General features: G+C 31.5%; 1 protein-coding gene across 1 annotated transcript in view; it reads left to right on the forward strand.

The window, feature by feature from the left end:
- Nucleotides 1–1491: 1491 nt before the first annotated feature.
- Nucleotides 1492–13027, forward strand: part of LOC145246853 (diphthine methyltransferase-like) — a 167717-nt gene continuing 156181 nt past the window's right edge. Inside the window, exons 1-2 of the mRNA XM_080108700.1 lie at nt 1492–1626; nt 11950–11989. The gene's annotated coding sequence lies outside the window, so the exon portion shown is untranslated. The remainder of the gene's footprint in view (nt 1627–11949; nt 11990–13027) is intronic.

Genomic DNA, 13027 nt, shown 5'->3' on the forward strand with positions numbered 1-13027 from the left:
ATATCATATTGTTTAGACGTACGACCATTGAATACACCTTAAGAAGGATTTTATCATGTTAAGTATTTGTCCAGTGATGCCGTATAATCTGATTTTCCTGAGAAGACCTTCATGCAATACCCTGTCAAAAGCCTTAGGTATATCTGAGGCTACTGCCCTACCCTCCCCTGCTTTGTCCAGTGTATGGTATATATATTCAGAGATTACAGTTAGGATATCTGCTGTAGAATGGGCTTACCTAAATCCATATTGTTGGTCGGTCAGAAGTTTAGCAATTGTGAGTTGGTGAACTAGAACTTAATTAATTATGGACTCAAATATTTTGGCGAAAAGAGAGAGGAGACTAATACGACGATAATTTAATGGGTCAGTTCTTTCACCAGAATTCTTGCGAACTGGTATCACAGAAGCTGTTTTCCAGCAGGCAGGAAAGCAACATTCGTTAGGGCATTTGTTGTAAAGTTTGGAGAGGACTGGAGCCACCTCAGCAGAGCATTTTTTTAATAGTACAGTCGGGATGAGATCGGGTTCACATGCTTTTGAGGTGTCTACGTTTTTTATGATATCCTGCACCTGAGAAGGGGTGATTTTCAAATTATCTAGTGTGGTGTTTGTCCGCAAAAGAAAATCAGCGAGGAAGTGGTTTGCTGGGTCCAATGTAAAGTTTGAAGGAAACTGACTGGCAAGCATGTTAGCCTTCTCGGTTGCCATGCTAACAACCTCATAATTGTTGGATAGTGGGGGAATTGTTGATTGCCCATTATTAACTACACTAAACTCTCCAAAAATCACGGGTTCCTAATTTCTGTGCTTTGATACGTTTTCTAGTGGTGTCAATGTATTCACTCTTAGCTGTCTGTATTTTTTTCTTACATTTACTTCTAGCTTTTATAAACTTTTATCTGTTTGTACTGGACTTATGTTGGATAAATCTGTAGTATGCATGCTGCCTTTGAGCAATGGCAGTTGCACAAGTAGAAGTAAACCATTGGGGAGAATGGAGTTTGCTATAGAATTTTACAAACAAGGCATTTATAAGCTCGTTGGCAGATGAAATCAAGTTAAAGATAGCAAAGGTCATTATTGTTATGAATAAAGATTTTCAAAAACACACAGTTTTTCATTTTCAAGGTGAAGTTTCAAAACAACAAAAACTTTTGCACCGATCTAATATGGCATCTTAATCTATTATTTGCCCTTATAGTAATAGATAACCTCCAAACTATAAAATTTGCCCTTATAGTGATGACTATTCCCACAAAATATAGTTGTCGTAATAGTAATGGTTACCTTCTAATCTATCATATTTGTCAAACAATCCATTATTTGTATTTATAACAATTGCTACTCTTTAAAATATTTACTCTCAGAGTAATCACTAGCGATTACTCCATTCTGTTATTTGCCCTTATAGTAATGGGGGAGTATTTTAGTCACGTGACATAGTGTTTATTAACCGGAAGTTTTTTTTTTTCTACTCTACTTCCGGTTTCTTTCCCCAAAATTCGAAGGTGGAGGATTTTTTTTTTTTTTTTTAGGGGACCTGTCTATCAGCCTTTTTAAAAAATATTACTAAAACCAAAAAAATACAAAACGTGGCTGTATTTCCTGTCTAAGATTTCCACTGTAAGTACATAAAATTCTAAACATCGACCAAGCCGACATTTATCGAAACGAAAACAAAAAAAGACACGTTTTTGTTTTGGAGTTTCGTTGATTTCGATTCTTTGTTTTAAAAATGTCTAGAATTCTTCTTTTTGAAATGTTAAATAAATTTTCTTTGTATTTATCTGTTGCTAAATTCAGTTTTAGAGTATAAGTGAAATAAAAGCTATTTAAAAATTAAAAAAAAAAAGGCATTTTGTTTTATTCCCGCCGAAGAAAAATATTTAATTTTAAAAGTTGATTCTTTTATACGACGGGGGCGCGTGCGGACATTCACGTTTTCCGTTAGTTTTGAGACGCAAATAAACCGTGATTCCTGACGTTTGCATTTAAATATGATAATTTATAAAGATCGTGGCTGTCTGGGTACTTATGTATTTACCGACCTGCAGTTTCCACGAAGTTTCTCGAGTGTGCTCGGTCGCTGACAAGAATAACCGGAAGCGGCCGATCATGAAACGCTAAACTGTTACGAGAAAATTATAATAAGCAGTAAAAACATAAAAATACAATAAATAAAATTACAAACAAGTATCTAACCCAACCCTAAAACTAATCCCAAAATATGCACGCTTGCGCGTACAACAATAACCACCACTTATAACAAGGAATAACGGGTTTGTATTACTGTACACATAGATTCGAAAAAGTTGTCAAAAAAACAAATATATAACAAATAAATGTTATCAAAGGCAAGATAAGTTACTTTTCTGCCAAACTGGATATATTTTTCGTGTTTTTATTCAATGTAACATGTTTATTCAGCTCGAAAACCATAGTGTTTACCGATGTATTGGAACGTTAAAGATGGCGTCTTATTCTCTCTTTAACACGGTAAGTGTGGGAAAAGATGTTATAAATAAAAAACCGGATAAAATACTGTTAAAAACTCGCTCAATATATGTTACCGTGACATAGGTTGACATATAATCGGCGGGTTTTTAATAGTATTTTGTATAGTTTTTTATTTATAACACCTTTTTCCATACTTACGGTGTTAAAGAGGGTGTGAGACGCCATCTTGAATTTTCGAATACATCGGTAAACACTATGTTTTTCGAGCTGAATAAATATGTTACATTGAATAAAAACACAAAAAATATATCCAGTTTGGCAGAAAAGTAACTTATCTTGCCTTTGATAACATTTATTTGTTATATATTTGTTTTTTCGACAACTTTTTCGAATCTATGTGTACAGTAATACAAACCCGGAATAACATTGCCTCATATTCGGAAAACTACTTATTTGCGGAAAATTTAGATGCGATATTCGTTTTCAGCATACCTGAAACCCGTTCAAAGTCATTTTAAAGGAAAATGTTAAGATAGATAAAAACAAATGAAAAATTTACCAAAGAATAGTTTAAAAAAAAAAAAAAAAAAAAACACCCTCCCAATGTTAAGAATGGCTTTATAAATAATAACGTGATTGTTTCAGCACGGTAACAAAGTGCATAAAGTACTATTTTTTTTTTTTTTTTTTCAATTAAAAATTAAGGAATGCTCGGCCGAATTTTTCCGGTTAGTTCCGTTAGCTGCTAAGCGAGCCCGAGCCAACTTTGTGTAAATCACGGATAAGCACCCTGTCTAGGCATTAGTTTTTATGCCATTGTTTTCGTTATATATTAAATGAGGAATCATAGATGTATTAGAATTTTGCAGGAATTTTTGACACCCCTGACACAAAACTGCGATTAAAATATAAAAACTCGTAATTTCTCTTTTAAAAGTGGGTTGTTCATTTTCTTTATGGATTATACTTCCAAAATAAACTATTAAAGTTTGTATAAAAAGTAATATTGGTACTGGTTGCGGTAAGAGTTCCCTGCCGAACACCCTAAAAAAACAATGATTTCTCCCGCGCAGCCGCAAAGGACATGTTTTAGTTGCCATAGTAACAACACTTTTTATCGACATTGTTTTACTGTTTATGAATATTGAAATAAAAGACATTACTACACATTTATTAATAATATCTCACTTTTAATCACTTTTATCGACTTTTAAAAACTTTTTTTTTACTCTTTTTAAATGACAACGTTAATGTTTATGAATATTGAAATAAAACATTACTACACATTTATTAATATCTTTTTTTTTCTTTACTGTTTATGTGTCAATTTTATCGACTTTTTCTTTTCTTATATTGAATATTGAAATAAAAGGCATTACTACATATTTATTAATAATATCTTTTTTTTTTTTTACTGTTTGTGTCACTTTTATCGACTTTTTCTTTTATGAAACTTATCGGCGGTTCTTGAAATTTACTTACCACAAAACTTGTCGGCGGTTCTTGAAATTTACTTACCACAAAATGATGATAGAATAATAAATTTACTTTGGCTTTTTAAATAATAACGTTATTTTATTTATTTTTTATTGATCCGTGCTGAAATAACGTTATTATTTAAAAAGCCATTCTTAACACGGGGAGGGTGTTTTGTACCTATTCTCTACTTTAACCTTACAATTGAATAAAAAAAAACATTAAACTTTAAGCTTAAAAATACGATTTAAAATATAGCGCGGATCATAAGTGCACTAGCACCCATTTTCTTATTAATAAATGTTTAGTAATTATTTTTCTTTTAATATTCATAAACAGTAAAAACGTCGTCATTTAAAAAGAAAATGCTATTTAAAAAAGAAAATAACATTGATTAAACGTAAGTAAATTTATTATTCTATCATCATTTTGTGGTAAGTAAATTTCAAGAACCGCCGACAAGTTTTGTGGTAAGTAAATTTCAAGAACCGCCGATAAGTTTCATAAAAGAAAAAGTCGATAAAAGTGACACAAACAGTAAAACAGTAAAAAAAAAAAAAAGATATTAATAAATATGTAGTAATGTCTTTTATTTCAATATTCAATATAAGAAAAGAAAAAGTCGATAAAATTGACACATAAACAGTAAAGAAAAAAAAAGATATTAATAAATGTGTAGTAATGTTTTATTTCAATATTCATAAACATTAACGTTGTCATTTAAAAAGAGTAAAAAAAAAAGTTTTAAAAAGTCGATAAAACTGATTAAAAGTGAGATATTATTAATAAATGTGTAGTAATGTCTTTCATTTCAATATTCATAAACAGTAAAACAATGTCGATAAAAAGTGTTGTTACTATGGCAACTAAAACATGTCCTTTGCGGCTGCGCGGGAGAAATCATTGTTTTTTTAGGGTGTTCGGCAGGGAACTCTTACCGCGACCAGTACCGTAATATTTTTTAAAACTAATGAAATTAATTGAATTTTACGAGTTAAGTATTTTTCAATTTTTAAACTTTAAAAATCTATCAAAATTTTTCTATTGATTCAATTTTTACGATATTTTCAGGGTGAATGTGAAATTTTATGCTCTTTCCAATAAACCGACTATAATATTTTAGACAAACGTTTTTTTTTTTTAATTCACGCCCCCCCCCCATTTTCAAGTGTCTATTAAAAAGTAAATAATTAATTTACTCACCAAAGTTTTATATATCACAAATTGAAGATAAAAGATCAATAAATAATCAAATTTAAAACAAAAAAAGAAGTATTTTTTAGAAATTTACCTATAAAGTCCGAAGTTTAAAACTTTTTTAAATCATGTTTTTTTTTTTTTTTAAATGAAACCTTGGTCCTTGCTCCTTTAATTGAAAAAAAAAAAAAAAAAAAAAAATAGGGTTTGAATTACATTTTTCGAGTAATTATAAGCTTGGAAAGACGGGGTCGAATTAGTCAATATTTTTCACGCAGTTTCTGACACACAATCATTTCCATTAAAAATCCAGTTACAATTATGCATCTAAAATTGAGAAAATCACGCTTAAAAATTCCCAACATTATGTGAAAGAAGCCGAAGCAAAGCAAAATCGCCACAGAATGTAACCTGGTATGTGGTGTTTATCTAACAATGAAACCTTAATTTTAACTCGAAATGATTTCTTCATTTAATACTATTTATTTATAGTGTGTGTTTTAGTCGACGGATCGATTTTTAAAAATGTTGTTTTAAACAAAAGTATTTATGTCAAAAATAGTAATATATCCAAAAATTACGAAAATTCATTGAGTAGAAAATTTATAGTTAAAAGTATTTTTTACGGAAAATTGGCAGAAATTGCATTTTCCCTACACGTGAAAACCTCGAACATTGCGAATACAAGGAACATAGTTATTTCCCTTTCTGTATCTGTAATAGTTGACGTTTTGTTTTCGCCAATAGCAAGACTTTTTTTACTAAAAACATAATAGCAGTTGTTCTACTCCATGAATTTTCATAATTTTTGGATATATTACTATTTCCGGCATGACAGTTAAGTAAATATTGTTTTTTGCTTAATACCACATATTTAAAAAATCGATCTGTCGACTCTAATATAAGTAATACTTAACTAATGGGACCTATGGAAATTCCACAGGGGACTCATAAAGTTGCGATTTCAAAAATAAAAAAAACTATATCCATATGACTTGGGTGCATTACCTTGAATCGAAACTCTAAAAGTGTAAGCCATTTTGAGTTTCAGAACAGTTTCAGATGGTTCGCTTCAGTTGTCATAAAAGAATGAACAATTAATTCTTTTTACAATACAGACAATAACTAACTATTTTATATGGAATTTAACATAAACATTTACATATAAATTTATACATTTATCTATATATATATATATATATATATATATATATATATGTGTGTGTGTGTGTGTGTATGCATATATATATGTACATATATATATATATGTATAAATATATACGTATATATATGAATATATATATTTTTTAAATATTAATTATTAATCATTAATTAATAATTACTATTAATAATTACTACCTACTCGAGAAGTGTAAGCCATTTTGAGTTTACGAACAGTTTCAGATGGTTCGATGTTACACACAAGTCCTGGTAGGTGACTTGTTTGTAGTAGACAGTTCCACAGAACAAAATATTCTTACCGTGTCGAAACCCGGGAAAAGAACATGTGAAATTGCTCCTGAAAAGGTTTAATATTTATGAAGCAATTCTGGTTTCTGATTGGTTGGTAGCAGAACGTGAATTAATTTGATTCGTCAGTTCTTAGCAGCATCGTTTATAAATAGAATCGTCTGACTGTGTGGGATCATACCCCCATTACTCTCCATAGTGATGGGATGTGTCTCCTAGCGGCTTCGGCTGCAGGGAGACAGGGTAGTACCAGTCAAGGATTCGTCACTTGACACTCAGCCCAACAGGTGAGAGGCCGGGAACCGGCCCAGCACCTGTTGGACTGAGGTACACCGCCTGGGTAATACCTAGGAGGTCCATCCTCCCAGGCCTTGCCACCGGGCTTTCCGGTGGGGCAAGTTTATTGCTTGCTGCCTGAGGCGCCCCGACCGGGGAATGCCGACGGGGTTACTCAGGCAATTTTTAAAATTGCAGGAGTGCCCCTCCTTTAGGGGAGCCTGCGGGGTTCCCACTTTCCGGCCTTGTGCCACATTTTGCTGAGGTGGGCAGCAAATAAATATCTACCCCATTACCAGTCCAAAATATTGCAACAGAAACCGAAATAAAAACATATATATATATATATATAGGAAACAATAAGAGTGGAAAATGAAGTCACAAAAACTATATATTGGTGAATATAGAATAGTTCATTTATTTAATAAAGGTATATTCGATATAATTCCCCCTAACAACATTAATATTTTCATTGGTTTATTTTGTTCCTGATGAACCCCACACAGTAGATGTAGCATCCCCATTTTGTTACCTAGCATCTCTACTCTTCTGATGAGAAGCATTAGGCTTCGAAATACCTCGGTGTAAAGAGTTCCCTCTACCCCCCCCCAACTAAATGTTTGTATACGTTTATTAAATAAATGAACCATTCTATATTCACGAATATATAGTTTTTGTGACTTCATTTTTCACTCTTATTATTTCCTAATATAAGCTCCAATAAAATTTGAACTTTATATTATCCCGATAAGTCTCTTATAGAAATAGAATTGAAATTACTCTATTCTCCTAACTCTCTAAGCTATCTATCTATATATATATATATATATATATATATGTCTTTGAAGTTTTTAACCTTTAAAACTATACAAAAAAATATTTTTTATCATTCGTTAGATAACTATCTAGTCCTAGAGTGGATGAAACGCGGAATATTCAGTGTAGCTTAATCACCATATATATTTTATAACTTACTAACTAGCTCTACCTACGTATTGAGCACTTTTGAAGTAAATACTTAAAGTTTACGTATAAATTTATACTTCCGTATATCAATGTTATATGAGTAAATGAAGTAGTTATATATATATATACTTGAGTTCCTTCAGCCATAATTGAAACCGAAACCAAAACTTATAAAGAATTCTTGATAAAATTATTTATAAAAATAGATTACTGGAGTGTCATCAATTATAATCGAAACCAAAACTTTTGATAAAATTATTTATAAAAAAATAGCTGACTTACAGTTATAATCGAAACCAAAAACAAAACTTATGAAGAATTCTTGATAAAATTATATATTACAAGAAATGGAAGTATATAACAATTAAACGACCCGGATGTAAGTGTGACACAGAAAATAACACGCATGCTATCGTTTTAATATATAGATAATGCTACTTGTGGATCTATGTTACCACACTGAAATAATAAACAATGGGTGCTTGTCCAGAATTTCTCCTACATCAATAAACAGTATTTACTGTGCTTTTTTTTTTTTTTTATAGTATTTTGAAGTTAAATTCAAGTTTTACGATATCTTTTGTTTATTAAATTGTTAGGTGAAAGTACAAAATATTTACCCCCCCCCCTATTTAGAACGAGTTTCTAAACAATAAGGTTATTATTTCAGCATGGTATCTTCTCTGCATAAGTCACTGACAAAACAAAAAATAAAGTAAAATCTGTAAGATGTATGTATGTGTAATGGTAAATATATATCATATTCCAAAAATCATGAAAATTGATGAAGTAGATTTATTCTTGTAATGAAAATCATTTTTACGCAGATTTGAGTTTTTCAGTGTCTCCCCCTCCCCCATGTTGAGAACCGCTTTCTAAAGTACAGGGTGTTCCAAAAGTGTTGGGCATATCTTAACATTGAATATCTTGAGAACTGTTAAGGATATAAAAACGCATCTGGTATATTCAGAAAGCTTGTAATCTCAAGTTTTCCTTATTAATATTCAAACATGTCCAATGTATGTTTCATTGGACACACGTCAAGCCGAGAGTCCAAATCTTGCCAAGCACGTCCCAGCATTGCATTGTCAATGGTTGAAAAAACTTTTGTTATTCGGGCCTTCAGCTCATCCACGTCTCTTGGAATGGGAGGCACATAGACCAGTCCTTTCACAAATACCCACAAAAATAAATCGCATTTTGTGAAATGCATGTTGAACAAGTGTTTATGATCCAGTTTTTACAAATTCAAGCACACAAAACGCCTTTTCTGGTTGAGTGAATGCCATTACTGGATCAGAAAAAGAATTTTAAAAATCAATAGTCTCACAAAAAACTTAATGCATTTAGCTTTAAAATGGCACCACTTTCGTCTTACTACCATTCATAGTTAAACAAATATAAGGACTTGAAATGTGCCTAAAACTTTTGGAACACCTTGTATTGCAAGTTTGAATTATTTGAAGTTATCTCCCTTGTTCATTCAGTCTGCTTTCATGATGAAAAAAAGCAAACCATAAACAAAAAGAAATTCAAGTTGGTACATATGCGCTTATGTTACCATGCTAAAATAATGTTATTTTTTAGAAAGACATTCTTAACATGAGGAGGGGAGGATGTTTTGTAACTATTCTGTACTTTCACCTAACAATTTAATAAAAGATATCGTAAAACTTGAATTTAACTTGCAAATATAATTTTTAAAAATAACACAGTAACATAAGTGCATAAGCACCCCAAGTTTTCCTAACAAACATTAAAAACTTGAAAAAAAATCAAATTTGTCCCTTAAGATTTCTTTGAAAAGAAAAAAAACAAAATAATGTTTCTATTTATTTTAAACAAAAAATTAAAAATATATTTATGCTAGCTTGATGTTGTATTTTATTTTATTTTCACTTTTTTTTTTGTTCATTATAATTTGTATCCTATGAATGTTTTTTTTGTTCATTATAATTTGTATCCTATGAATGTTTTTTTTGTTCATTATAATTTGTATCCTATGAATGTTTGTTTTTGTTCATTATAATTTATCCTATGAATGTTTTTTTTTTTTTTTGTTCATTATAATTTGTATCCTATGAATGTTTTTTTTTGTTTCATTATAATTTGTATACTGTGAATGTTTTTTTTAATTTTTTATTTTTTTGTTTCTCAGTGATTTTAAACTTCATCAGCTGCCGGTCAAGCCTGAGCCAACATCACAAAGGTCGAATGTGCAAAGCACAAAAGCACCAACATTTAAAATCACACAACAAATTTTAAAATAAACGAATATACACAGACAATATGGCTTCGAAACAGAACTAAACATAATAAATTATTGGACATGAAACGTATATTTTTTTTTTTTTTTTTTTTTTTTTTTTTTACACAGTGATCACTACTTATCAAGGCCCAGAAGCCACTCAGGGATAAGGGTTATTGCAAGTACATTACGTATATTTATAGAATAAAAATAACACTTCAGGAAAAACCAAAAAAAATAGTGATATCATCAAGACTTTGTATATATGTGGGATTATTCTACCGTTCCGGTAGATATCTCCCTGCTGATGCAATTCTCTACCTTTATAAGAACCAAGTATGTCCAAGGATGGAGTTGTCACATCTGGGTAGGAGCTGCTAGAAAGACCTTATCCTGCCTTGACAGAGTTCAAAATAGATTTCGTAGCCTTGTGGGGGATACCCTTTTCTCTTCCCTGCAACCTTTTTCCCACAGAAGAGACGTGGCAAACTTCTCTGCAAAGGTCAAATCTTTTGAACTTTGACCCCTTGGCAGCCAAATATCCAGCCAAAACTCGATTAAAAATTAAAAATGTCTGAATACATTTTATGTAAAATTTCAAATGTTTAGACAAAATATTGGCTGAGTAATTTGGTAGAGACTGCAGAGGTCAATTTTTTTTTGTAATTTGACCCCAATTTTGACCCCATAACATTTGTTTTGGGAGCAAATTAAATTAAAGTTTGATCCATATCCAAGTAACCTACATCTAAATTTTCAAGTGTTTAGACCCCAAATTGGCGGAGGAGTTTGGTAGAGTTTCCAAAAGTCACATCGTTGAACTTTGACCCCTTTACAGCCAAATTTAAAAACTTCCCAAATCTCCATACTCCTTATATCAAATCTCAATCTTGAAAATTGACGGGGTAGTTTGGTAGGGAAATGTACACACACGGACAATTTCACTTTTAAAACAAACAAAGGACGATTTCTGAAATTTAGAGATGAGGATTAGTTATTCGTATTATTTGGATTCTTCGAACTACTGTTCACATTTTCAGTGTTATTTTCACGTTTTGATAAATGTAACCTCTGAACTTCTTTAGGTGTATCTTGTCAAACTCAAGAATGATTCTGTTGAACTCGGAAAAGCGGACAGAATTTCGAACGGAACCCTTTATTTACTCCATGAGGGTAGCATGCTCTTGTTCCATCAGCCATGACTGGATAGAGGTCTTAAGCAAATCGCTATTGTAATTTTTTGATCACTCACACTGAGAATTGAACCTTCAACTTTCAGGAAAATTATTTTACAATTGATTTTTCCATGTACTCTAACCACTGCGCCACGGGTCCTTGTGTTATGAAAATGACACTGAAGATGAGAAGAGTAGTATGGAGAATCGAAAAATACAAATAACTGAATGATATATCCTTGACAATTAGGCCAACAGTCTCAGCCCGTATTGACTGGCCTTGTTCTCTAGTGTTGGAGTCTACTTCTGTGCAATTCTAGAATGTCTAACCTTACAAGTTTTACCATCTTACGCTTTGAAAAGAGGTTAGTTTATTAATAATTGTTTGAGGTGCCCCTAACGAGGAATGCTGATGGGGCTGCACAGACATTTTTTTTGTTGGTCAGAGTACTCTGCCACTCGTACATTTACTTTTCGCCTTCTACCTTTCAACCATGTCACAGCTTCCCACGGGAAGGATGGAGTGTAAATATAAGCAACCTTCTCATTCGGCTGTCGATTCAGGTTGAGTTTTTAAAATAGATCCTGCAGAAATTATTTTTAATTAATTTTTTTTTTTTTTTTTTTAAATCATATTTAAACCTGATTATTAATTCTATTAAAAACTTTCTCTTCCTCTAGGGATCCTCACGAGCCTAACTTCTGTGAGTGGGGTGTGCAGGTGAGTTACTTGCGTTTGTTTTCTTTCTGTCAAGTAAGCTGATTCATATGGCCGCTATAATTCACTGGATGTGTATGCAGGGTGCATAAGGTATTTGAGAATATATATTCTTTTTTTCTAATACTATAGCAGGAATATTTGAATTTATATTATCTGCATTTCAGAATTATTAACAGGGCGTCAAATTTTGAGCTTTGCCCTGGAAAGGCGTCGAATTTTGAGCTTTGCCCTGGAAAGGCGTCGAATTTTGAGCTTTGGAAAGGCGTCGAATTTTGAGCTTTGCCTTGGAAAGGCGTCGAATTTTGAGCTTTGCCTTGGAAAGGCGTCGAATTTTGAGCTTTGCCTTGGAAAGGCGTCGAATTTTGAGCTTTGCCTTGGAAATTGTACTCTTTAAGTAAAAATTTATTTAACAATAAAAATAAATACTATTAAAATATTTTTTAAATATCAATTAAAAAAAGTGTTAAAATAATTTAGATGTTAAAAATAAAATAAAAATAAAAACATTCTTCTGAAATTGCATCATATTATTTCTGGTATTGTCGATACAAGAGTTATGCCCCTTTATCACAAAACTACCCGATGTTATCCATATACTTTACAGATGTAGCTGAAGTGAAATTCCAAATGGAAATAAATAATATTAAAATATTAATTAAATATTATTAGTTTTTTGATTTATTATACCATTCATTATATATCAAATTTTGTTTTGAAAACTTAAATTCTTCCTGTAGAAATGAAAATGGGCATTGAAAATCTGTATGAACCCTTGTTAACGACAGTCTCTATAATCACGCAACAAATGAAGAGATACGCACGTATCATGACTATAAAGGCTAAATCTAATGTAGAAATAGAAACATTTTAAAAAAAATCGTTGGATCTTTCCAAGTTTGCAAATACTGTATATTTTGGCATATAAGGCGACTGTCGGATAAGACGAGGTACAAAGTTGGAGCAAATTTTCATAAATGTATCATATATCGGTTGTATAAGACGACTGTTAAATCACAAAACCATGTTTGTTTAGCCTAG

This window comes from Euprymna scolopes, chromosome 24 (assembly GCF_053919585.1).
Source record: "Euprymna scolopes isolate OS-2025 chromosome 24, ASM5391958v1, whole genome shotgun sequence".
NCBI classification, from domain to species: domain Eukaryota; kingdom Metazoa; phylum Mollusca; class Cephalopoda; order Sepiida; family Sepiolidae; genus Euprymna; species Euprymna scolopes.